Source organism: Elgaria multicarinata, chromosome 5, assembly GCF_023053635.1.
Source record: "Elgaria multicarinata webbii isolate HBS135686 ecotype San Diego chromosome 5, rElgMul1.1.pri, whole genome shotgun sequence".
Taxonomy (NCBI): domain Eukaryota; kingdom Metazoa; phylum Chordata; class Lepidosauria; order Squamata; family Anguidae; genus Elgaria; species Elgaria multicarinata.
The window spans coordinates 49911077-49934710 of record NC_086175.1 but is presented as its reverse complement, the minus strand read 5'-3'; the positions used below and the strand labels follow the sequence as shown (position 1 = coordinate 49934710).

Here is a 23634-nt window from a genome sequence, read left to right as displayed (position 1 = left end):
GAAATCTCTAGGAATGTTTTTCTTTTCTGATATCTCATCAGTCAGTGGACATGCTCGTGAGGGACTTGGGTAAACCTGAAAGCATACGTAAATATAATTGCTAGTTTTTTAAAAAATACACTATTGTAAGCTGCCTTGCTGAGGGCCTCTGCAAGAGGGCCTCTGCAAATATTTTGACGTAGCCAGTTTATTCACACAAATATATAGGATGTGAGACTACATATAGGATATGAAATGTCCTGAATTGATTTGGGGCAAATTGACTGAGACGGGCCCAATCTACACTAAGCAGGATATTGCACTATGAAAGCAGTATGTAAAAGGCAGGAGCCACACCAAGCAGGATATATAGGGTGACCATTTGAAAAGGAGGACAGGGCTCCTGTATCTTTAACAGTTGCATAGAAAAGGGAATTTCAGCAGGTATTGTTTGTATATATATGGAGAACCTGGTGAAATTCCCTCTTCATTACAGCAGTTAAAGCTGCAGGAGCTATACTCCAGTGACCAGATTTAAAAGAGGGCAGGGCACCTGCAACTTTAACTGTTGTGTTGAAGAGGAAATTTCACCAAGTTCCCCATATATACAAATGACACCTGCTGAAATTTCCTTTTCAACACAACTGTTAAAGATACAGGAGCCCTGTCCTCCTTTTCATATGGTCACTCGATATAACACTATGAAAGCGGTATATGGTATGTGTCAATGGGACCCATTGTCAGAGAACTTCAATACTGCTATAAAGCAGTAATGTGGTTCCTGCCTTTTATACACTGCTTTCATACCGCTTTCATGGTGCAATATCCTCTTGGTGTAGATTAGGCCTAGGGGTTATCAGAAATGGCTTGCTACAAGGAAATCACATGTATTTAATATACTGCCCAGTTAATAATAATATATTTATGAAGATTGTTAACCACCCAAAGCCCTTGTGGATATGAAACAGCTAGTAAGATTGATGAGCATTAATAATGCAACATGGAAACGTTTTAGTTCTGGCTGCAAAACTAGTGCAAGAGGATTACTAAACACGTATTATATAATATAAATATCTCACCATTTTAAAGCTGGTTTTAAATGCTTTCATATGCCCTTTCTTAAGCTGAGACTTATTTGTTATCTTTTTTTTTTAATGTCAGGTTGCTCATCTGTACAAAAAGATAGGTTTCTAAAACAAGAACAACATAAATGAATGTATACAGAGTGAAACTTGCACTTTGAGTACATAAAGGCTCTTCCATTGACACATCATTTTCAGTCAATTTACACAGGTATTTCCATAGTATCTAGTACAATTTTGTTTTGACATTTTGGATAAAAAAATACAGTATTATTCAGAATGTGGCTGCTCAGTTATTGGAAAGCATAATGTGAGTCTGATTTAGGGATGTCGGAGAAATCAAATGAGTTCCTATTTTTTATCAATCCGACCTGCAGATTTTGTAGCCGACCAGCTTTTCCAGAGTCTCACGAATTCCACGGACTTGGAATGGTTTTATTACTTTCCATAATTGTTTGCAAAAATTCTGTAATTTTAGTTGTAGAAAAATACATAAAATTAAAAAACACCAGGCAAAAATGCAGTTTTCCCATTGGCTAATGCATGAAAATGCGCATTTGAGGGGATGCACATTTTGGGGGGAATTTGCTGATTTCGCAGGGATTTGCACAAGAGCAAAGTTTGGGAAATCGGGAAAAATAGATTCCGTCAATGAACAGATAATGGAATGAAAGGCACCTGACATTCCATCAAACTCAGAGGAAACAGATTTGACCAAATCCATACATCCCTAGTCTGAGTTTTCTTCCATTTTATTTCTGAGATCAATAGTAGTTCAGAGATTTTACCTTTTGGAGCAAAAATGATCATGGTAATAACTGTGAAAAGCCGTTGCCCACAGAGCCTAAACTAAAGAATAAAACTGGAAAATTGCCTTACTTGATCAATCCCTGCTGAATTTAAACCCCCTTATTTTGAACATTCATACAATATAGATATTCAGCAAAAAGAATATAAGAAATAAACATTTAATAAATTGCACATATATATTGTACTTAACTGATGGTGGCAGGGAACAGTTTCCCTAAAGGGCTTCGGATGAAGATGGATTATTTAAATTGATATAAATTCATAGGAAGAGGCAAAATCCAACCAAGTTAAGCACTTAATAAAACATCATATTTAGAACAGACCCATTGAAATAAATTAGATTTAAGTTAGCCATGACTAACTTGGCCCACTGATTTCATTTGAGTGACTCTAAGCATGACTTACCCTGGATCTAACCAAGTATCTTTATTCTGCATGTGCAACAATTAGTTTAACTTAAATCCTTTGATTTCAGTGGGTGTGCCTAAGTCTGGACCTAACTCACTGATTTCAAGGGGAGAGATTTAAGCATATGGGTACCACTCCCATTGAAATTAGCAGGATCTGTAGGTGCTTAACTTTGGCTAATAGGGTGGCCAGATGCAATAGAACGCAGGACTCTAGCACTTTTAATAGTTTTGTAGAAGAGGAAATTTCAGCAGATACTCATGCCCTTTTGTAGTTTCTTGCAATGAATCTATCAAATCTCACACCTTGAGCTTCAATACAAGAGGAAATGCACAACATTCTTAGGTGGGTTCATGTATGGATTGGACTTCTGTGATCTTAACTTTATTCAGATTTTATATTTCATTCACTATCTTATGTCTGTGGGAAGAGGAGTGAGAGGAGAGAGCCAGAGATGGGTGGATTCAAAAGGGAGGGGAGGTCAGCAAGAGACACATAGAGAAGATGGGTGGTTTTTTTTTAATGAATTATACAAGAATATAAGAACAAGTGGGATCTACAACAAAATGTTGTAGTGTGTCCTTCCCACCCTAATAGTACTGTTCCTGTCCAGGGTTCCAACTAGCCACGCATTCCTCCAGGACTAAGCAGACCAGTTCATTCCCACCGCAACTCCACTGGTTTTCCTTTCAACAGTGTATGACTCCCAAGTCAATGGTGCAGCTAGAGCTGGACTTTAGAGCTTAAATGACAAGCTCAACAGCAGTAGGTGATGGGGACAGTGGCGAACAGGCTCCGTGTAAGCAATCCGAGGCTCACTGGATCCAATGCTGCTCACCACAGCATCTTTGTTCCTTATTTTTTATTTTTTTTTAAAAAAAAAACATTTATAGTTAGTGGGTAACCAGCAGGTCACATTCATGGTTACAGATGCTCAGTTTATTATTTTTACATTTAATGTATAATTTCTACAACAAAATCACATTTATTCCCAAGTAAATGTATTTATCATCATGGCAGCAGAAACAGACCCCATTTTGTTCCGTTGTGCTATGATTTAGGTGAGTTTAAAATGTGAAATCTTCAGAATATTCCCTTCTTTCTTTCAAACAGGGCTGGCAAGCAGTTTTATCTTTGTTTTGGCTGTAACTTATTAGGAATGAAAAATCAGTTGTAAGGCATGGAATGCCAGTGCTGGTGGTGGGGCAGAGGAAAGGAATATGAATTGTGTGCTTCACAAGTGAAGTGATACACATGGCTGTCCAAAGCTTCCTCCCACCCCCATAAGACCATTAAGTCCATCATCTAAAATTGCCTTGCTATACCACTACCTGGAAGCCACTGAGCATGGTAAGACCTCATTGGGTTAGTATTGGAAAGTGGGCAGGGTGCCCCTTTTGGGAAGGAGTTTAAAATGTTTTCTACTACTGAAAGCTTCGGGTTCACCAGAGCTGAGCATTCTAATTCCTCCCTATGGTTTCTCAGTGGCCACTTAACCACCTGAGTTCACTATTAGAGAATGATATACCAATAATTAATTTTATTTATACAGCTTACTTCACTGTGAAAAGAATATTAGGCTTGAGCCAGTAAAAATATTTCAGCTGAAGTTATTTTATCATATTTAGTTATATGTTTATTTGGTTAGATTGGCTTCTAAGCACATGAGTTTAGAACAGCAGCCACAATACTAAATGTATCCGTTCTAAAAAGCATTTATATAATACTGCATCAAGTGTTGTGACGGCTAAAGTAGATGACGTGGATGTGTGAGGTTTCTGCTGCTGATAGTCCCCCGCAGTAATCTCAGTATCAGGTGTTGCGACAGTTGAAGTAGATGATGTAGATGTTTGAGGTTTCTGCTGCTGAAGGTCAAATCGATTATTATCGTCCTTGGTGTATGACGCTTCTTTTATCACAGTGAAATAACTGTCGACTTTAGACAAACTGGATGTTTGAGTTGCTAGTAACTGCTGCTGCTTCCTCTTTTGGTATCCACTTTCAAATCTTGTCTTCATTTTTAACCTAAATAATATTTATATTAAATATAAAAAAATCTAATTTGGCCAGCGCATAGTTTTCTTATACACAATGAAAAATAAAGAAGAAACAAAAGTAATGGCTGGGATACTCATGTCCTTTTATAAGCCTTAATAAAACAATATATTTATTTAAAGCAGCATGGCAGTGCCTCTTTAGTTAAGGCCTGACCGGAAAAAAAACACATCCCACCATTATAAAGGGGTATTTGGTGGAGGATGTCATTCTAACATTCATAAAATCAAAAATGTTTCACCAATATTCCTGAAATTTTCATGTTTCTGAAAGAAATGTTGGTTTTACATAACATGAAAATTTCAAGAATATTGGTGAAAGATTAAGGGAAGGAAGGCAGTTTAAAGTAGAAAATAAAAGAAAAACCCTATTTTGGGCTATATTTTCCCAAGGGCAGTTTGCTTTTTTGCTCACTGGTCAAGGTTGGGTTTCACAGCACTTTTTATTTTAAAATATTTTCTTCACTCTCTACCTGGCTTAATTTCCCCTCTCTGGACTTCGCTGAGTTTTAAACCCTGGATTCTAGGAGATACCTCTTTCAGCCTTCCTCTGGATCCCCGATAACCTGGTCTCCAGATCTCTCCTTGGAATAGGTAGCTATACATTCCTTTTAAACTCACCAACCCCTACACACATACTGCTCCTTCCTTTTTTCCCCCTAAGAGTTTGGACCATACTGCTCTAAATTTGAAAGCTTCAATCACTTCGTTTAATTAGTTTGGGCTGGTGTAAGTTTTACGTACAATTTTGAAACCTTTCAAAGTACTTCTGGGCCTACAACATTGGTTTCGGCCTAGTCACAGTGTTTTTCTAAGTTTCAGAAACAGTTAAACTGTAGTGAATTTTGCATAGTGTACACATTTATTTTCTTTCTAATCATTGCATGTTTCGCATTTCACTTCTGACTGTATCTGATGTTCTTTTGCATTTACTTTTCTTTATAAACCATTCATATCTTAAGACTTCTTGTGTGTCATGTTTTCATTGGTTTAACAAGTGAAAAGGAGTATTCAATATTTTCCTGCTTACATTATAAAATCTATTTTCAACAGGCCTCATAACTTCAAGAGTAACAGAGTTGGGGGAAATCCTTAATCTCTTTGCAATCAGAGGCACTGAGTAATGGATCCCTGGAGGTAATTTAGACAGACTCCAACCACGTAACACTATTCCCCCTTCTGAAGAGGTCTTCATTTTGCATGGTGTTTAGGGGTTTCCTGGTGGCAATGTCGTAAATGTTTTTTCTTTCTTTCTAACATGAGGCCCCTCGTAATGTGGGGCCCTAAGTTTTGCTTGTTTAGCTTGTACGTAAATCTGGCCCTGCTAGGATAAGACTGATGTTTTCAAACCTTGTATTCCACATAGGCCAGTATTAGTACTGGAGTCCATAAACATATTTTAGTCAAAGTAGTTTTATGTTATTTCTGATAATTCCTCCTCTGCCTATACCAATGGAAGTTTGCAGCATGGTATTATTGTATACTCGTAATAGCCCTGAGATAAATTATGATGAGATTGGGCCTGTTCAGACAACAAACTAAGCCATGGATAGGCTGCTAACCCTTTTGAGCAAATGGTTAGTGAGCATGTTTAAACTGTGGTTATGTAGCCACCATGGTTAGAGATGGTTCACACATCATGCTAAGTCATGGTTCACATGACACGCTAAGTCATAATGTTTAGCTCAGAATGCTTAACCACTGTAGTTTAGCATATGGTCCAAACAGGGCCAATGAGTTGCCCAAGGCTTTAGCCATGTAAGGTTCATAGTTAAACTTTGCTGCCCCACCTCCAACACAACATTCTGGTGTACGAAGGGATTGACACCTCAACCAATTTATCTCTGCAAGAAGCTGCAATTTTATGAGTTCATCTGTAACTAGGGTCTCTATTTAATGAAGCAGAATTTGCCATGCTGCCTTATGGTCTGATCTGCTGAGCCACTATACAAGCATAACTTGTAGGATGGGACACCAGGGTTGGATGTCAGAATGAATCCACAATGACTATTCAGTTACAGCTGCCCTTGTTGCTAGCTTCAGCTTAGTGGTTCTTCCTCCTCCTGTTTCTTCAGTGATTCATATATTGCTTGCCTAGAGATAGACAGCCAGTGTTCCTCTTGCTAGGTGCTCCTACCGGCATGGGAAACAAGCTGCCCCTCATGGGCCTTTGCTGGGACCTTCAGCAGCCTTTCCTATCCCCCTGTTGCCCAGGCCGGCAGAAGCGGGGCTCAGCTGGGGTCGCCTAGGGCAGCGGAAGGGAAGGACGTGGGGCTGAGCCTCAGGCCTGCGGACTGTGCCCCTCTGAGGTCTGCGCCCTAGGCGGCTGCCTAGTTGGCCTAATAGTAGCGCTGACCCTGCTCAAGTCCCTGTATCATCTTTGTTGTCCTTCTCTGCACCTGTTGTAATCTGACGATATCCTTCTGGAAACATGGTGCCTAGAATTATACACAATACTCCAGGTGTGGTCTCACTAGTGCTGAGTAAAGAGGAATAAGGACTTCACGCGTCTTTGATACAGTGATTCTTCTAATGCAGCCCAGAACTGCATTAGCCCTTCTAGCAGCTATCTCGCACTGCTGAGTCATGTTTAGCTTGCTGTCAATGACCACACCCAAATCCTTTTCTGATGTAGCGCTTCCAAGACATCTTGTATGTGTATCCTACATTTTTCCTCCCTAAATGTAATACCTTACATTTCTTCCTGTTAAAGGACATCTTGTTCCTCTCTGCCTAGTCTTCTAACCTGTCGAAATCAGATAGCAGCCTCATTCTGGTGTCATGGGTGTTGGCCAGGCCTCCCAGTTTTGTCTGAAAATTTGATAAGAAGCCCATCAATTCGATCATCCAGGAGGGGATCTACACTAGTCAAGTTAGAACGTGTCTTACCGTTTTTAAGTATGCGTTCGGTAGTATTTCACCACATGATGTTCAGTTTGTGACTTTTTATTGTTGTCTGTTCTCCGGTTTTTATTTTGAACTTCTCTGAAATAAGTCGTTCTATTTGGTATGATGTGGCCAATTTCATCGTATTAAATGGGTTTCCTGTAGTTCTTAATTAGCCAATCGCATTCCTGGGGGGCATGTTTATGTAATTTCCACGCCCAAAGTTGAAGCTGTTTTTTTCTTTCAAGCCTTTTTTTTGCAGACACTTTTAGTTTCACTTTTGGGAGGCTGCTGGCTGGATCGTTTGTAAGTTGAGGATTCTTGGATAGAAAAGGAAGTGGGAGGGGAAATTGGCAGATGGGGAAAAAGAATAAACCGATTTCTTTTCTTAGTGTGGCCAAAAGGAATGCATTCCCATGGAAAGAGAAAAGTAAGTAAACATTTTAAAAACTGCTACGTTTTAAATCGTTCAAAAACAAAACGTTCAATGACTGTAAAAACAACATTTCATATACTAGTGTAGATCCCCTCCAGGTCATTAATGAAAATGTACACTCCCCAACACAGAACCCTGTGGTACCTCACTGGCTATTGCCTTTCAGCTTGATGTAGAGCCATTAATGCTAACTCTCTTGAGTGTGGTTAGCCAGCCAGTTGTGGACCCACCTTACTGTAGTGCCATCCAAGCCAAACTTTAGCAGCTTGTCAATAAGAATGTCATGTGGAACCTTGTCAAAAGCTTTGGTGAAATTGAGGTAGATTATGTCCACAGTACTTCCTTTGTCCACTAGAGTAGTTACTCTGTCAAAGAAAGACACAAGATTTGCCTCACATTACTTATTTTTGACCAAGCCATGCTGATTCTTCGCCATCACAGCATTGTCTTCAAGATGCTTACAAATGGTCTGCTTTATTACCTGCTCTAACATCTTTCCAGGGATTGATGTTAGGCTCACTGGTCAATAATTACTGGGATCATCCCCTCCCCTTCTTAAAGAGGGGGACTACATTTGCTCTTCTCCAATCTTCTGGCACATCCTCAGTTCTTCAGGACCCCTCAAAGATAATTGACAGAGGTTCTGACAGGTCTTTAGCCAGTTTCTTCAATATTCTAGGGTGTATTTCATCAGGGCCTGGGGACTTGAAGGCATTCAAATTGGCTAGAAGTTCCTATTATTATTATTATTATTATTATTTATTTATATAGCACCATCAATGTACATGGTGCTGTACAGAGTAAAACAGTAAATAGCAAGGCCCTGCCGCATAGGCTTACCATTGCTGATCTGCATTCTCCCCTGTTATGTTCGTTCCCAGTCTATTCCACTCAGCTCATCATTTCCTTTGGATGTAAAGACAGAGTTGAGCTCCTCTGCATTCTCTTGGTCATCTGTTAAGATTTCTCTATTTAGTATAGGGAGTGAAACCACTGCCTCTGTTGTCTTCCTCTTGCTGTTGATTTATTTGAAGAAACCCTTCTTGATGGATTTTGCCTCCCTTGCTAGTCTTAGCTCATTTTCTGCCTTTGACTTCCTGTCCTCATTCCTACATTTCTGGGCTAAAGCTTTGTAGACTTCCTTGATCATAAGTCCTTCCTTCTGTTTCTAGTAAGCATCTGTCTTTAGCCTCAACTCCTTTGTGAGGTGCCTGTTCAACCACATTGGCTTCTTTATATGTCTCCTTGTTTTCTTCCTCATTGGTATTGTTTGAGGCTGCACTATCATTAATTTCCTTTTCAAGAAATCCCAGCTGGCTACAACACTTTTGCCTTTAAGTTTTTTCCCCCATGGCATCTTCTTTACTATTTGTCTTAGTTTATTAAAATTGGCCTTCCTAAAATCCATGGTTTTTTGGGCATGTCTAGGCTAGGGGAGGGAGGGAGAGGATCTCACAATATTCTGCTCACGAGATCCTCCCCTTTGTCCACATGTGAGCACGACATCCTGGGAGGAAGGAGGGTTGTTGCGCCCGCCATTTTCTTGCTTTCTTTTTTACAAAAGATGAGCGCACATGCCCTCCAACGAAAAAGTAAGTTTTTTAAAAAACAACAACAACACCCACTCCCACTCCACCCCACCCCAATGGGCATGGAGTGCCTGAAGAGCTCCATGCCCGCCTCCTCACATTTACTCACGAGGAGGTGAGACAAAGCTGGGATGGGCACCCACACACCTCCCGCGGTCTCAGGATGATCTCAAGAATGCGGGAAAAATCAGGCTAAAAGTAGTCCCAGTTATCCTAGGGAAATGGAGGGATCATCCCTTCCTGCTCCCAGGATCCCCTGTGCATTAAGTGGATGAACAGGGATGATCCCGGTATGGTCCCCAGGATAAACACTGGTCTAGACATGCCCTTTGTTTGACTGGTGTTTTTTTACCAAACCATTTGTAAAAATCACGAACTCTAACAATGTGTGGTCACTTGTAACCAAAGTTCCCACCGCTTTAATATCTTCAGTCAACTCCTCCCTGTTAGTAAGAACCAAATCCAAGGCAGCAAATCCCTTGGTGCCTACCTCAACCTTTTGAAAGAGAAAATTATCACTAATAAAAGTCAAGAATATTTCTGAGAACTTGTGTTTGGCAAGAGCATGACACCAGAGACAATTGGAGAGAAGACCCAGCCCCTCCCTCCCCTCAAGTTATCTTCTCTTTGATATTGTACTGATGTTACTACCAGATGTGATTTTTATTGTGCCATCACATTGCCTCATTCTCAGATTATTCATGGTTGGTCCAGATAATGTTGTCTTCTAGTCAATAACCCTCCCTTGTTTCCCAGTGCTTCTTCTGTCTTGTCTTTTCCTACAGAAACTCCATTAAGGTAAAAAGACAGAATTGCTACACAATACCTTCTGATCGTGCTAGGAGCCCTCCATCTGGAAGCATCCCAGAGAGTCTTGCTGCAGAGTTGGGCTTATCCTCCCTTCTACACTGGTTGTGCTATTTGAGAAGTCATGTTGCTTTCTGAATATCTCAAACCCGAATTCTTCTTCCAAGCTTGCTTCCAGATCAAAAAGATCTGGCAGCTTGGCATCTGTGCATCGCTGAAACCAACTGAGGCTTAAATGATTGTTAGATATATAAAAAATAATAACAATAAATGTCACCAACTCACCCACAGTTCTTTCTTATAGCATCAAAAGCCTTAAGGATACATGAGGGTGGGGTGACCCAATGAAACGCAAACAGATTATCTGTGCATAGATACATCAGGGTATAGAAACATGAAATAGCTAGTCAGGGAGCAAGGGGATAGGTGCTAAGTGGTGCCATTATCCAGTGCACTGATCAGGAAAAGGATTTGGAGGTTATTAAGGGAAAATCGTTGAAACTATTAAGCCATTCCACAGCAGCAATAAAAAAAAAAAGGGTGAACAAGATAATAGGCTACAGAGGAAGGGACAATATACAAAATAAAGCAATGATGCTCTGTGAGAAGGAGCACTCAGGAGGACAACTCCCTCCCCTCCCAAATACTTCAAGGATAAGCAAATTTACTCTTTGTTGTGAAGGGCCATAAAAATTCATATAGTAAGCTCAAAGGCCTTTGTTAACTTATGTCTATACAATACAGCTTGTGTGACATTGGTTTGTATCTGTGAAATGTCAGGCTAGTAACCACAGCTGGTGGAAATTATTGTAGCTCAGGAATCTCAAGTAAGCCATCTGTAGCTTATAGCATTTAAAAGCCTGGGCATAGCGTGGGAATTGTCAAAGTCCCTGATCATATCAGCCAGATCTTTCAATCACTGAACATGACTGAGAGCACTGTTTATTCTGAACCCTACATAAGGACAATTCTCCTATGTGGTAACTCCCCCACCCCCCGAGGACCAGTTTTGATTTTTTCCTGAAAAACTGTACAGCTTTTGATTATGAAATAGTTTCTTTTATAATTTTAGACAGGATGTTTATATATCGTTACACAGCATTTACTCCTCACAAAATAATTTCTAAAAATTATGTAATAAGAACACTTTTATAGAAAGACTGGAGATATAAATTATCTGGAAATAATGAAGCCATGGGTGAAAATGTTTTTTTAATTTTCTCTGCAAGATTCCCAGCATAGTTGTTACTTTCATTCCTTATTAAAATTACTGAACTAAAGTATCTTTTATTGATAGACATACATCTTCAGTTTCCGAACGTGTGAGTAGAGTCATCATATCATAATAATGGAAGTAAATGTGATTCTTGAGAGTTTCAGAGTCCTGTGTTTATGTTCTGTTTAGATGCTATAGCAGTCAATTCAAGTAGTTGTAATCTAAAACCCACATATAAAAAACTATGTTAGGTATCTAGCTACTGTCATCAGATGCAATGTGGGTAATCCCATTCATGTTTCATTTTTTTTAAAAAAAACTTTGAGGCTTGGGTCTATAGAACTCACTGCTACCGTGTTTTTTTTAATAAAGTTCTCAATTAGACATTCTACTGCAGATAAAAAAGTTTTATTTAGCATGCAGTCTCAGCCATAAAACTTTTTAAAAGCTGGCACTAGAATAAGACTTTTTACCTAAAAGAAACTCAGTAGTCTGGTTCCCATGGTGTAGGCATGGGATTGACACTATTACTAGAGAGAACTTTTCAAAATGAACGAAAAATAAGATGTTCATTAACAGAAATTATTTTCAAAAGTGAATAAAATTTCACTCTTCAAATAATAGGTTGAAATTGCTTAAAGTTTCTGAAATTAAATATGATTGCTTAACATACCCAAGCTGTGTCTTTCCTGACTAAATAAAATCTGGTTAGCTTTTCTTTCAGCTCAGATTTCCCTAAGCTCCACCCCATAAACAGGAACAGATGCTGTACACCAGTATTCCTCTTCCTCCAGTTCTTTTTGCTTCTTCTGCCTTCTAGAATAATTTAGATGTTTCAAGGACTACTGGAGTACTGGGAACCTATGTTATGTATAACTTGATTTACTCATAAAATTATGTTTGGTACATTAAATGAAAAAGCATAGTTTATTCAGACAATAATTACAAATTTACTAAGTTTTCACTTGAAAGTTTTTGAATATAATGATAATTTTATGAGAAAATCAAATTATACATAATATAACTTTAGGAACAAAAAGCCCTAAAACAGCCCTCCCCAACCCAATACCCTCCAGATGTTTTGGACTACAGTTCCCAGCATTCCTGACTATTGTCCATGCTGTCTGAGCCTTATTGGAGCTGAAGTCCAAAATATCTGGAGGGCACCAGATTGAGGAAGATTGTCTTAAAGCAACACAGTAAGTTTTGCTTATTTTTCCCATTGCTTATTTTTCAATTTTTCACAAAATTTCCATTTTCCCCATGGAATCAAAATTTCTGGAAATTTTACATCTCTGGTCTGGAATGTGTGCAGGGTTTTTGATAGACTGTTCCTAGTGCCAGGCAGTGCAGCAAATCTTTAAGTCCTGAACAGGACTGGCCCAATACAATTTGCTGCCTGGGGCAGAGCTGCAAATGGTATCCCCCAACTACCCCAGGTGCAAAGCGAGCCAAGTTATTTTGGCAAATTAGACAGAAAATCCCAACTCTCCCCATCCCTGGCAATAAAATTACGATAATATCTAATTTAATTACTAACAATTTGCTGCCCTTTCATGACAGTCCAAATCTGCTGCCTAATGGTAGGGCCATCCTGTTTTGATTGTTGTTGTATAAATACACAAATATGGGGCTTTATAAACACTTCCTCTACAATACCAGGCATTTCACATCCCTGTAGCAGAGAGTCATGTGGAGTGCTTTTCCCGGCTTACAGCTAAAAACCCAGAAGCCCTAATATATGTGAAGCTCCATTTGTAGAGGAGAGCCCCTATTCTATGGTTCCTGGAATCATATATATGTCAGGTAGACCATTTTGCATATCCATGACTGCACATTCAGTAGCTTCTCTGAATTGCAGGTGGTTTTTTTTAAACCAGAATCTTTAAAAGTATTCATCAGCATGCATTTGATAAACTGTTGAGATGATTCTGCAGAAATGGCAGTGATAATATGCAGGATTTCCCCTTCCCAGCAGGAGATAATCTTCATGCCTATAAATCAAAACAGGTTATTATAGAACTCTCAAGGCTCTGAAAATCCTGGGTAGCAACAGAAGATAATTAAAAGGTGAAGGCATCAAAAATTAATTGCAAGGCCTATTTCTCCCTCAAGTGTCTAAAATTAATTAATTAATTAAAAACAGAAGTTGTAGAGAAAATACATGGAACATATGTTGTTGGATGCAGTGGGTGAAAAGGACATATAGTCCCATGATGCACACATTCATAGAAAGGTTCAGAAACCCTGTCTTCTATTACATAGTTGACAGATGTTCTCCAAATAGTAGTGCAATATTAAATAAACACTAGTTCACCGCCATACGGACAATTATGCATTTTTCTATCAGTCATCACACGGAAAATGGCTTGGCTTTCTGAATGGTTGGAAAACAATAGAAATGTGTTGTGAGGAAAATCAAGGAAAATGTAATGGAACGATGCTGTTAGCCAAAATATTTAAAGTACTTTTATTCAACATTTCGGGAGGGAGGTGATTTAGAAAATACAGAAATAAGACCTGCAATGAAATGCTGCAGTGTGGTTGCTGCTCCTGTTCAGAGTTCCGTGTTCTTTTCCAGGATATTCCATTCTGCTCCTCTCTGCCCCAACAGTGTTGATATGGATCAACATAGCTGCCTGCATTTTTGGCTTTTCCTTGGGATGTGGCTTTGGAGACAACCAGGAAAGACGCCTGAACTTCAAAATGTACCATTTTGATCTGATCTGGGAATTAGGTGTTCAGGCTGTTTTGGACGGCTTAACATTCACTTGGGAGAAAATGTAGGTTTGAAGTTTGGGAATACTCTTGGATCTAGCTTTGGTCAGTGATGGGCCCAGAGTTGCAATCTCCTTCCCTTCTGCTCCCGATGGAGCCTAGTAACTGAGGCAGCCAACCCAGGCGCTGTCCCTTCAGGCCCAGGATGGTGAACCACTTCCAGATGATGGCTGCCAAACCCGATAAATCTGGAAGTTGTAGGCATAAGCCTAGGTCCCTGAATAATGTGTTAATCTTCGAACACCGTTTGAGGTATGGTGGAAGACAACTGGAGAGAGGGCCTTCTTAGTTCTGGCACCCTGCTTATGGATTTCTTTTTCCCAGGCAGGCTTGCCTAGTGACTGCATTAATGGCTTTTAAGTGCCAAGTGAGTTTTTTATATTATTATTTTCCAAGGCCTTTTAACATGATGAGATTTTTTTATGCTGCGTTTTTTTCTCTGTTATAACTAAACCAAAACATTTTAAGACAGATTCAGGAATTACTGAATAAAGTTTATGATTTTTATGTAAAAGCCTGACTATACCATTGAAACAGAAGAGTGAATGGAGGAATGACTGATAGCTGAGGCTAGAATGGAATGGTGGGCTGGCTTATTGGCAGCTGGAGAAAGGCAAGTAGAAGGAGAACAAAGACAGTTAGTGAGAGGTCAGGAAAGTGGGAGCTGAGTTAGGACTGACTGATAGTAACACGGTTTGCACATACTGACCTGGTTTGCTAACCCATGCTTTATTTAAAATCATCCAGTTTGGCAGCCTGCAGGTTCCCATGTCCTCTGAGAGGCACTTCCCTCCTCTCATAGCCCACCGACTTGTCCCCCTTCAATGAGCCTATTTCTTTGGGGCATGCACAGAGTGCTTTCCTTTCCTCCCTTCCTCCTAAGGATGAAGGCTGTGTGCGCGCTTCCCCGAGTTTATGAGAAAACAATATCAGGATGGGGTGTCTTTGAGCATGTCCAGAGTTCAGCCTCTCAAAGTCATGCTGTTGTTATCTAGTTATGATTTTAAAACCACTTAGCAGGTGGGAGGAGGCACCACAAATGGATGCAGCCCATTTATGTAGGTTGTGTCTTTTTATGTGGAATTGGGTTGATTGCTTGAGACTGACCTTAGTAATCACAATAGCTACCAAAGGCTGGTAAGTCTGGCCTACTGCCCAAGGCAAGCTGGGAGTTGTAGATGTAAACCTAGGCTTTTATTAAATTCTTTTAAAAATACTTAAAACCCCCCCCCCCCCAAATTCATGTTTTTAGATTTTTCTGATACGTTGTACAGCCAGACCTATCATCATGTCAAATTTCAAGTTTCTAACTCATCTGGAATTCGGTAAACATTTCCGGACATACATGACACACACATACTTTCCACTTTATAGGTATAGAGATGCTTTTCAAACAGAAAAATAATTTGTTATATTGCTCAAACTGCTGTTTAAAAACCAGATCGTTCTAGATATTTGTAAAAAGAAAAGAAGCCTCAAAATGACTTATTTTATAAAAAGGGATTTTAATTGTAAGCCTGAGATAAGCATCTTTACAAGGTATTTTCTCTTAAAGCTAATGTAATTTTTTTTTTAACTTCTAGGTTCATTTGAAAGCATAATCCCCAATGAACTCAATGGAATTTACTTTTTGAGTAGGTATCTATAGGATTGCTCTTTTACAATGCAATTCTGTACATGTTTTCTCAGAAGCAAGTACCATTATGGGGCTTACTCCCAGGTAAGTAGGTATAGGATTTAAGCCTTACAAAACTTACTTGACTGAAAATAACTTAATTGTGCAGCCTAACCCAAGGGCTAGATCAAGATGCCCTCCACAAGAACCCATTTGTACTGATGCAAGCTTGTCAGCATCATTAAAGCAGTGTCACAGCAATAATGCCAAAAACAAAACAATATGAAATGCAGGAATTATGATATAGCTATTAAAAAGCAACTAGACAATTCCTCCAGTAGTAACGATGTATGACTCATACAATTCCCCAACAACTGTACGTAGAAGAAACCGATTAGAGTGCCTCAGAAGCATGTCTGTATTGTTGACATCACTCGGCCCATTTTTCCAATAATCCAGGGAGATGAGGGGAAAGCAGTAGTCTTCAATATAACTTCAAAATCAATACTGCAGGTCAATGGATTGGAGCTCTACACTATGGAGAGGAATATCCGCGTTTAAATTTCTCTTTCACCGTGTTTCACTTCATTTTTTCAACTACAGTGTCACACACATCTGCATGTATGTACTTGAGCACTATAGAATACCCAGCTCTTGGTATTCTATAGTGCTTGGTGTCTCTTGATATGGTGCACACCAAGTAGATTGTATGTTGGCTAAATAAGGCTATCAGTGGCTAATAGCCCTTCTACCTCCAGTATCAGAGACGATATGTCTATATATACTAGTTGCTGGAGAACTTGAGCAGGAAGGTGCTGTTGCATTCATATTCTATTTGTGGGCTTTGCATAGGCAGCTGGTTGGCCACTGTATGAACAGAATGCTGGACTAGATGAACCTTGGTCTGATCCTATTATGGCTCTTATGTTCTTAGATACATTGGGATGGTTAGATAGAGAACACAGACAAAGTTTAAGCATGAGTAATATAGGTTTTATTTTTACCAACAACTATTACAGAAAGAAAGGATGACTTCAGACCAGGGGTCCCCATTGGGAAGGTCTATGCTAGTTATTTAGGTCTCAAACTAAAGGCATGGATCAATGAGTATGACCTACTGGGTGAAGAGCAGATTGGCTTTAAACCTGGCCGTTCAACCCTTGACAAAAGACTCCTGTTTTTGATCCAATCCCTTTACTAAAACACCACTGCTCAGGTCCGTTGTAGCCCACAAGGTCATTGCACAAAGGAGATTGTTGCATCCTGTGGGGTAAGCCAAGGCTGTGTGCTCACTCCTGTTCTATTTAACTTGTATCTGGCAGACCAACCCCCATGCATTGGAGCCATTACTATCCCATCCACCCAAGATAGAGCACACCAAAGTATCTCTTCTTCTGTATGCAGATGATGCTTTTCTGATTTCCCAGACTAGGGTGGGCCTCAAGGGATTGCTGTGTGGCTTTGCCAACTACTGTACTGAAAACCTTCTTTCAATCAATTACACAAAATATAAGGTATTATTTTTTCCCCAAATGTAAGGTCAGAATTTCCTGGCTCATGGGGAACTCCAGGATTGAGCAAGTGAGCTCCTATAAATATCTGGGCATATGGCTTCACAAAACCATTTCATGGAGAGAGCAGGGAAAGCATTCTAAGATTAAAGCTGAACAACATGCAGGTGCAATTACTCGCTTCTTTTTTACAAAGGGTGGGAAATTCCTCCCAGCAGCTGTCCAGGTCTTCAAGGCCAAAATCATCCCGCAGATTCTCTATGGGGCACCAATCTGGTTCCTGTGTTCCAAATGCTCCTATGAGGGCATTTAGTCATCTTTCCTTAGGGTGATATTTGGTGTTCCCAAGTGTGTCTCTGGAGCTATCCTTAAGTTAGAGGCTGGTCTGAACTCTGTAAACTGGCTTGGATCCATGTTATCCATTTCTGGCTTCGCTGCAAGTTGGCACTTCCAACAAATTCCCTGGTATCCAAGATCCTGTCAGACCATTTTTAATCTTCCTGGTCAAAGGCCATGACAAGCAAGATCAACTCAGTAGGGCTTTCATCTCCTATGTTACTATCAAGGGATCTAGCTAGTGCCAAATCAATAGTGAAACAGAGGCTGCTCGATATAGACATGCAAGACCTTCAGAGTGCTGCTTGGGGTCGATGCTCCCCCCAGTCTCCTTTTGCAAAGACGGGATGCCTTACCTACGCTGGTTAACAATCCCCCAATACAGGAGAGCATTCTCACTAGCCAGACTTAACGTCCTTCCCTCTAAACTTTTAGATGGCAGATACAACAAAATCCCTCTGCTCAACAGATGCTGTCCCTGTAACAATACTGAGGTGGAAACAATATCACACGTGTTACTGTTCTGTAGATTTTACCAAGGGGCTAGGAATGATCTTCTGAACCCCATTTTACAATCTTTTCCTGGTCACCCAACTGAATTCTTATTGTCCCTATTACTTTGGAACTCAAACAAATCAATCACCAAGCAAGTGGCCAAGTTTTTGAACTTGGCCATTTCTATTAGATCCTCTATGGTTACTTGTCTTTTTAATAGCTAACTGTACACTCAGTCTTTTTGTATGTAACTTTCATTGGAAGGTCCATTGACTGCAATAAATTGTTGTATATTGGTTCCCACGGAAGATGTGGCGAATCACACATCCTGCCATAGGGGTCTGGCTAGTAAAAGTTGACTAAAGAGGTGGTGGTAATAAGGATGAACTTTGTACTGAAAAAATCTATAATATGGAATAATGTGCATGTCCTCCTAAATTACCTACTGGCTTCTTGGAAGTTAACATATGGTGAGCGCAGATGGATCTTCAGAGCCCTTATGACAGCTAAAAGACTTATACTATCACATTGGAAGGAATAAAACCTGCAACTCCTTCTTGGTTTATTTGTAATTACGCTACAAGTGATTAGCATGTGCTTTGGGGATGACTTTGGTAGGACTGGCATACTTTTTGAATTAAGAACCCAAAATAAAAGCAGTGATTTTAAGGGGAGTTAACAGTCTTCTTCATTCTTTCAGTTTTTTTTTTTAAAAAACTCTATCTTCAGGCATCTCCTTATCCTAGGGCAGTAATAGCAGTATATACTCTAGTGCAAGGGTGAGGCATTTGTGCTCCCACCCCACCCCATTCTAAATGGTTGAAATGTCTTTCCTAAGGCTTAGTAGCTTTAAACTAAAATATGCTGGCAGTTTTGCTCCCCCTCCCCACTACTGGAATGTGGCCCCCAGAATTTCTTTGTTCTAGTGCTTTCCATCCTGAACAGTGATAGCAAGTATGGCAGATTTATTTATTTGCAACACTTACATAACCGCTGAATATAATAAAATCTCTTAGCAGTTCACAGTATTAAAACACAATATTAAAACACAGCATTAAAAACACTCCAACTACAGTAAAAAATTAAGGAGCAGAAAAATGGGGTGGTATTTAACAAGAGGCCGACCACCTTCGTGGGAGAATTGCATTACTGAAATACTAGACTTGAAATTAAGTGCTATATCAGGTGGTCACTTGCCCCCTGATCTATTTGTCTGCCTCCCCTGGGCAGAGAAATAACCAAAATTTAATTTTCGAATCCTTGCAATATTGTCAATCTTTTCTTTAACTAACAGTAGAAAACCCCTAATACTTTCTCTAGTATCTTTCAGTTTAAAAGTATTTAGGCTGCAATCCTATAATTTACCTTGGAATAAACTCCATTTACCTCAATGGGATTTACTTTTAAGGAGCCAAGTATAGATATGCTGTTAGTTGTCCCCTTTGAGTTAGCAATCTGTGTTCTAAACCTTAAAGCATTATGGATTCCGGTAAACGACCTCCTTTCAAAACCTAGGTGGCTGAGAGATGTATTTCAAAGCATACAAATAACGAATGCTGAAATTAACGTAGGAGCAGGATTGGGGATGCCGTTCTCGTACAGCAGCTCCAATTACACGCTAGCCTACTGGTGGGCTCAGCTTTTTAACCGGCCGATACTGCGTGTAGAACCGTCCCATCGGGAGCAGGCAAACCAGAGCCTCTTTTAACTCTGCAGACGCGTGTGTGTGTAGATCGCGAGCAAAACGTGCACATGCCCAGAAAGGGGGAAAGAGCCGAACGCTCAACCGAGGCAGTCCTTCTTCCCTTCCGCTGGGTGTGGCTACCCAGTGCTCCAAGACGTGCCGCCTCGCTCCTCCCCCTGGTACCGGGGGTGGTGGCCGTGGCCTTTTCTTCTCCGAACCACGGAAGAGAACAAGGTGGCAGTGGCGAAGGAGCCGCAGCGGTGCTGGGCAGCCATGTCGCTTTTGTCCCTGGCAGTACCTGTCCTACTGACCTATTGGATCGCCTTCCGCGTCGTCTTGCAGCAGCTATTTCGCCGCCTCTGCGAGGGCCGCCCGATCAAGCCAGGTTAGCAGGTTTTGCGCGGACCCGGAGGGCGGCGGGGACCGGGGAGGGGGTGGGCAAAAAGGCCCTCGCCAGCTGCAGCCGCCTTTCCAAGCGGCGTGGGTTGAACGACTCATTTATGGAAGGCAGGCGAGGGGGAGAGGGCGCGCTTTCCTTCTCCCTCTCTGGTCTTCCGCAGATAGCAGTGGCGGATGTTCTTCAAGGGGTTTCCTGGAGTCATCGCACGCCCACCCGGCGGAGATGATGTTCGAGCCAAGCTGAGCTTTTGCGCTTACGGAAAGCGCACACCTCTAGCAAAACGCTGCTATGAGCGTCCCTTCACCGCGGCCATTGCCCGGAGGAGATATGTCATACAACGCGTAGCTTAGTTAGGCCATGCCGTCAGTGCCTCCAAACTCCTCCCTACAGGCGCTACCCAAGATTTCGTCCACCCAAAGACGCGATTCCTTATCGGAGGCGCACACGCCCCCTCTGCCAGCCTCTACAAGCCTGTGGTTCTGAGGTTGCATCAGATTTAAGTGTTTATTATTGCAATTAAATTTCTTACGAATAACCTCGTGGGTTAGAGCTACATCCTTTTATCTCCATGATCTGCTAGTTGTAACAACTCCCAGTAGTTATTCCACGCCCGCCATCATCATCTGCTGACAAGCAAGTGATCCTACTTAGATGATTGCTTGGTGTATTTGTAGCTTTACTCTTGTGTGAAAGTACAAGTAGAGGTAGTAGAAGAGGGTGCATAGGATGTCCACTCTTGAAGCCTATTGTTCAATGGCAGGGGGCTTATTTGCTACAATCTTCTAATGCCTCAGTGAAAACTTGGGTATTAGTTGGAAGTAAAGCTGGAAAGAGTTGTGAGTTGGGATTAGGTTATGATCCCTTAGGGATGGAAATTGACAGTACTTTCCCCATTGATATAAAAAGCTGAAATGAAAAAAATGTAGTTCACTTACTCTTCTCTCATCACTCGTTTCCTAATAGCAAACTTAGCTGGTGACTGTCAACAGGACTGTAGTCAAAATGACGTTACTGAGAAACAAGAGGGAGGTGTTGCCATGCTTAGGGAGTTCTGAATTTTGCAAAAGTACAAAACATCTTTAGAAAAAAAATAACTATATTGGCTCTCCCGCTGCCTCCGGCCAACAATTAGAACTGATCATGTACTGTAACTGCAGATTGCTGAGTGAGAAAACGGAGGGGGATGGATGGAGTATCCTGGAAGAGGGCATGGCTGCATTGAATTGGAGCACTTCATACTGCAACATTTTACTGCAGTTCCTACTTGTTCCCTCTAATACTGAACTCAGGTAGTCAGATGCCTTTCAATTTGGGAGCAGAATGAAACTACCCAAAACAAGTGGTTTCTGTACTCAGGACTCAGGTACAGAGAAATGTTTGCACATGAAAAGAAAAAGAAACATTTTTAAAAATAGCCTGATGAGCACCAATGAGGTCCCATGACTTAGAGGTAATAGGAACAAAATGGAAAACTACCATTAATTAGCGTGTTGTCCGAACCCAGCTACCAAATGTTGATGGCAGTTGAGTTTTTGCTGCTGCTGAGATCTACAGGATGCAGAACTCAGTCCGACTGTCAATCAATTAAGTCTTAAGATTGGAAGCTGATGAGACACATAATACCAAGGTATCATGAGAGTGGAGGCATGAAATGAAGGGCAGGAGGAGAAAGAATTGGCATATTTAAGTGCTTGACTGTTTATAGTGAGTATCCTGGAGTGGAGGAATTAGGGTTGGGAGGCTCCTTGTCATGATGCTAAAAAACAAATCCCCATGTACAATACAGGGATGTTTTTAGAGACACTTTTTTCTTTCTTACTCTCCAGTCCCCTTACTATATAGCTATTAAATGCTCAGGTTTTGGGCTGGAAGCCTTCTAGCACTACAGAGTTTTGCAGTGGAAGGATGGGGAGGGGAGTGTGGGAAAGAAGTTGATCCTCTCCCCCCTTGAAACTTCCCCATCCGCTTTGGCCTGTATTGGACTATAAGGCTGTTCTAGGCTGGCTGGAACTGTTCAGACCTTTTTACTAACTATATTTCCTTACAAGCTAATTTGGTCCTTCCCTTGTTAAACTGCATAGGCTTTAGACTAATGGTGACAGCTACATTTATTTGTCTGTCCTGTTTACATATAAAATATGAGGCTGGAGGTTATTTTAACATGAAAAAGTGTGTGGGGATGAGCAGCACTGAACCTTCCAGTTGTCGTACATCCCAGCACTTTTGTCAGGTGATTTTTTTTCTTACAGCCTGATTCCAGTAATTTAGGTGAGCTGTGCTAGGAGAAAAGTGGTCAGTGATGCAAGTTGGAGAAGGATCCACCTCCTCTCACCTTGTTTCAGGTTACAACAAAATCCCGCTTCCGATTTTATATGTAAAAATGGCAGCCATGTGTTGCGTCTTTTGAGATTGCAAGCCTGCAGGCAGGGACTGTCTTGTTTAATTGATTATATGTAAGCTGCTCTGGGAGCCTTTTTGGGTGAAGAGTAACATAAAAATACGTCAAATAAATAAAATGTGGGTCTGTGGCTGTTAGTTCTTGCTTGTTACACTCCCACATTGATGGAATTATTTCCAAGTAAATGTGTTTAAGGATTTACCTCATGACATGAGTGAGGCTCTTGATCTTCCTTAACAAAAATAAATTAGAAATAAATTACTTATTATTGTCACTGATTAGGAGTCGGGTCTGATATCCTAATACAAACTCATATTGGCTAAGTCTGGCCAATTATATCCTGGTTTACTAAGGCCTTAGCTAGACCTAAGGTTTATCCCGGGATCATCCTGGGGTCATCCCTGTTCATGTAAATGTCACACAGGGGATCCCGGGAGCAGGCAGGGACAATCCCGGGATAAACCTTAGGTCTAGCTAAGGCCCAAGTCACAGTATGTGTGAACCTTTTTCTTATGCATGCAGTCCGTTCTCTCCTTTTGCTGAGAGCTGATGTGGTGCATTTCAGTGGTGCAATGTGAGGTCGGGGAGAAGTCAGGTTCCAGGAAACCATAAATTCCTGGTTGGTCACCAGGGACGGAATTGACCTCTGGGGTTACATTTTGTAATCTGAACAAGTGTCTGAGAAATCCATAGCTTCTGGTCTTGAATGTTCACTTTTCTGATTGTGAACTTCAACTTTTCTTTTCTACTTTATTAAATTGAATAAAAATGTGTCCTTTAGTAACCTGATTCAAATGACTTTCATCATATCCACAGTTTTTACCCTCATTTTGTCACCCTCTTTCTTCCCCTTCTGAAAAGTTCCTCCCTATTAAAGGGACTTTATGGAAATGTGAACCAGGGTTTTTATTCTGTAAGGCAAGACTGAGGACTGTCAGGCCAAGAGCCCAATTCCAATTTGGGAAAGGTCTGAGGGGCCGTAAATCTAAATGTGGATGGGACCAAAGGCAAAGTGGTGGAAGCAAATGTGATTATTACTGATTTAAAACCTATTCAGAAGTAAGCAGGACAAAGGCTTCTGCATATCTGTTTAGAAGTAAGCAGGGCTGAAACACTCAGCTGTACTTTCAGATAGCATTCAAATACCAAG

General features: G+C 40.7%; 1 protein-coding gene and 1 long non-coding RNA gene across 2 annotated transcripts in view; one reads left to right on the top strand and one right to left on the bottom strand.

Moving 5' to 3' along the window:
* LOC134398813 (uncharacterized) overlaps nucleotides 1-23634 on the bottom strand; it is a 265472-nt gene that overhangs the window by 118064 nt on the left and 123774 nt on the right. The window lies entirely within an intron of this gene.
* LOC134398812 (E3 SUMO-protein ligase ZBED1-like) overlaps nucleotides 20027-23634 on the top strand; it is a 126273-nt gene continuing 122665 nt past the window's right edge. Inside the window, exon 1 of the mRNA XM_063126346.1 lies at nucleotides 20027-20071. The gene's annotated coding sequence lies outside the window, so the exon portion shown is untranslated. The remainder of the gene's footprint in view (nucleotides 20072-23634) is intronic.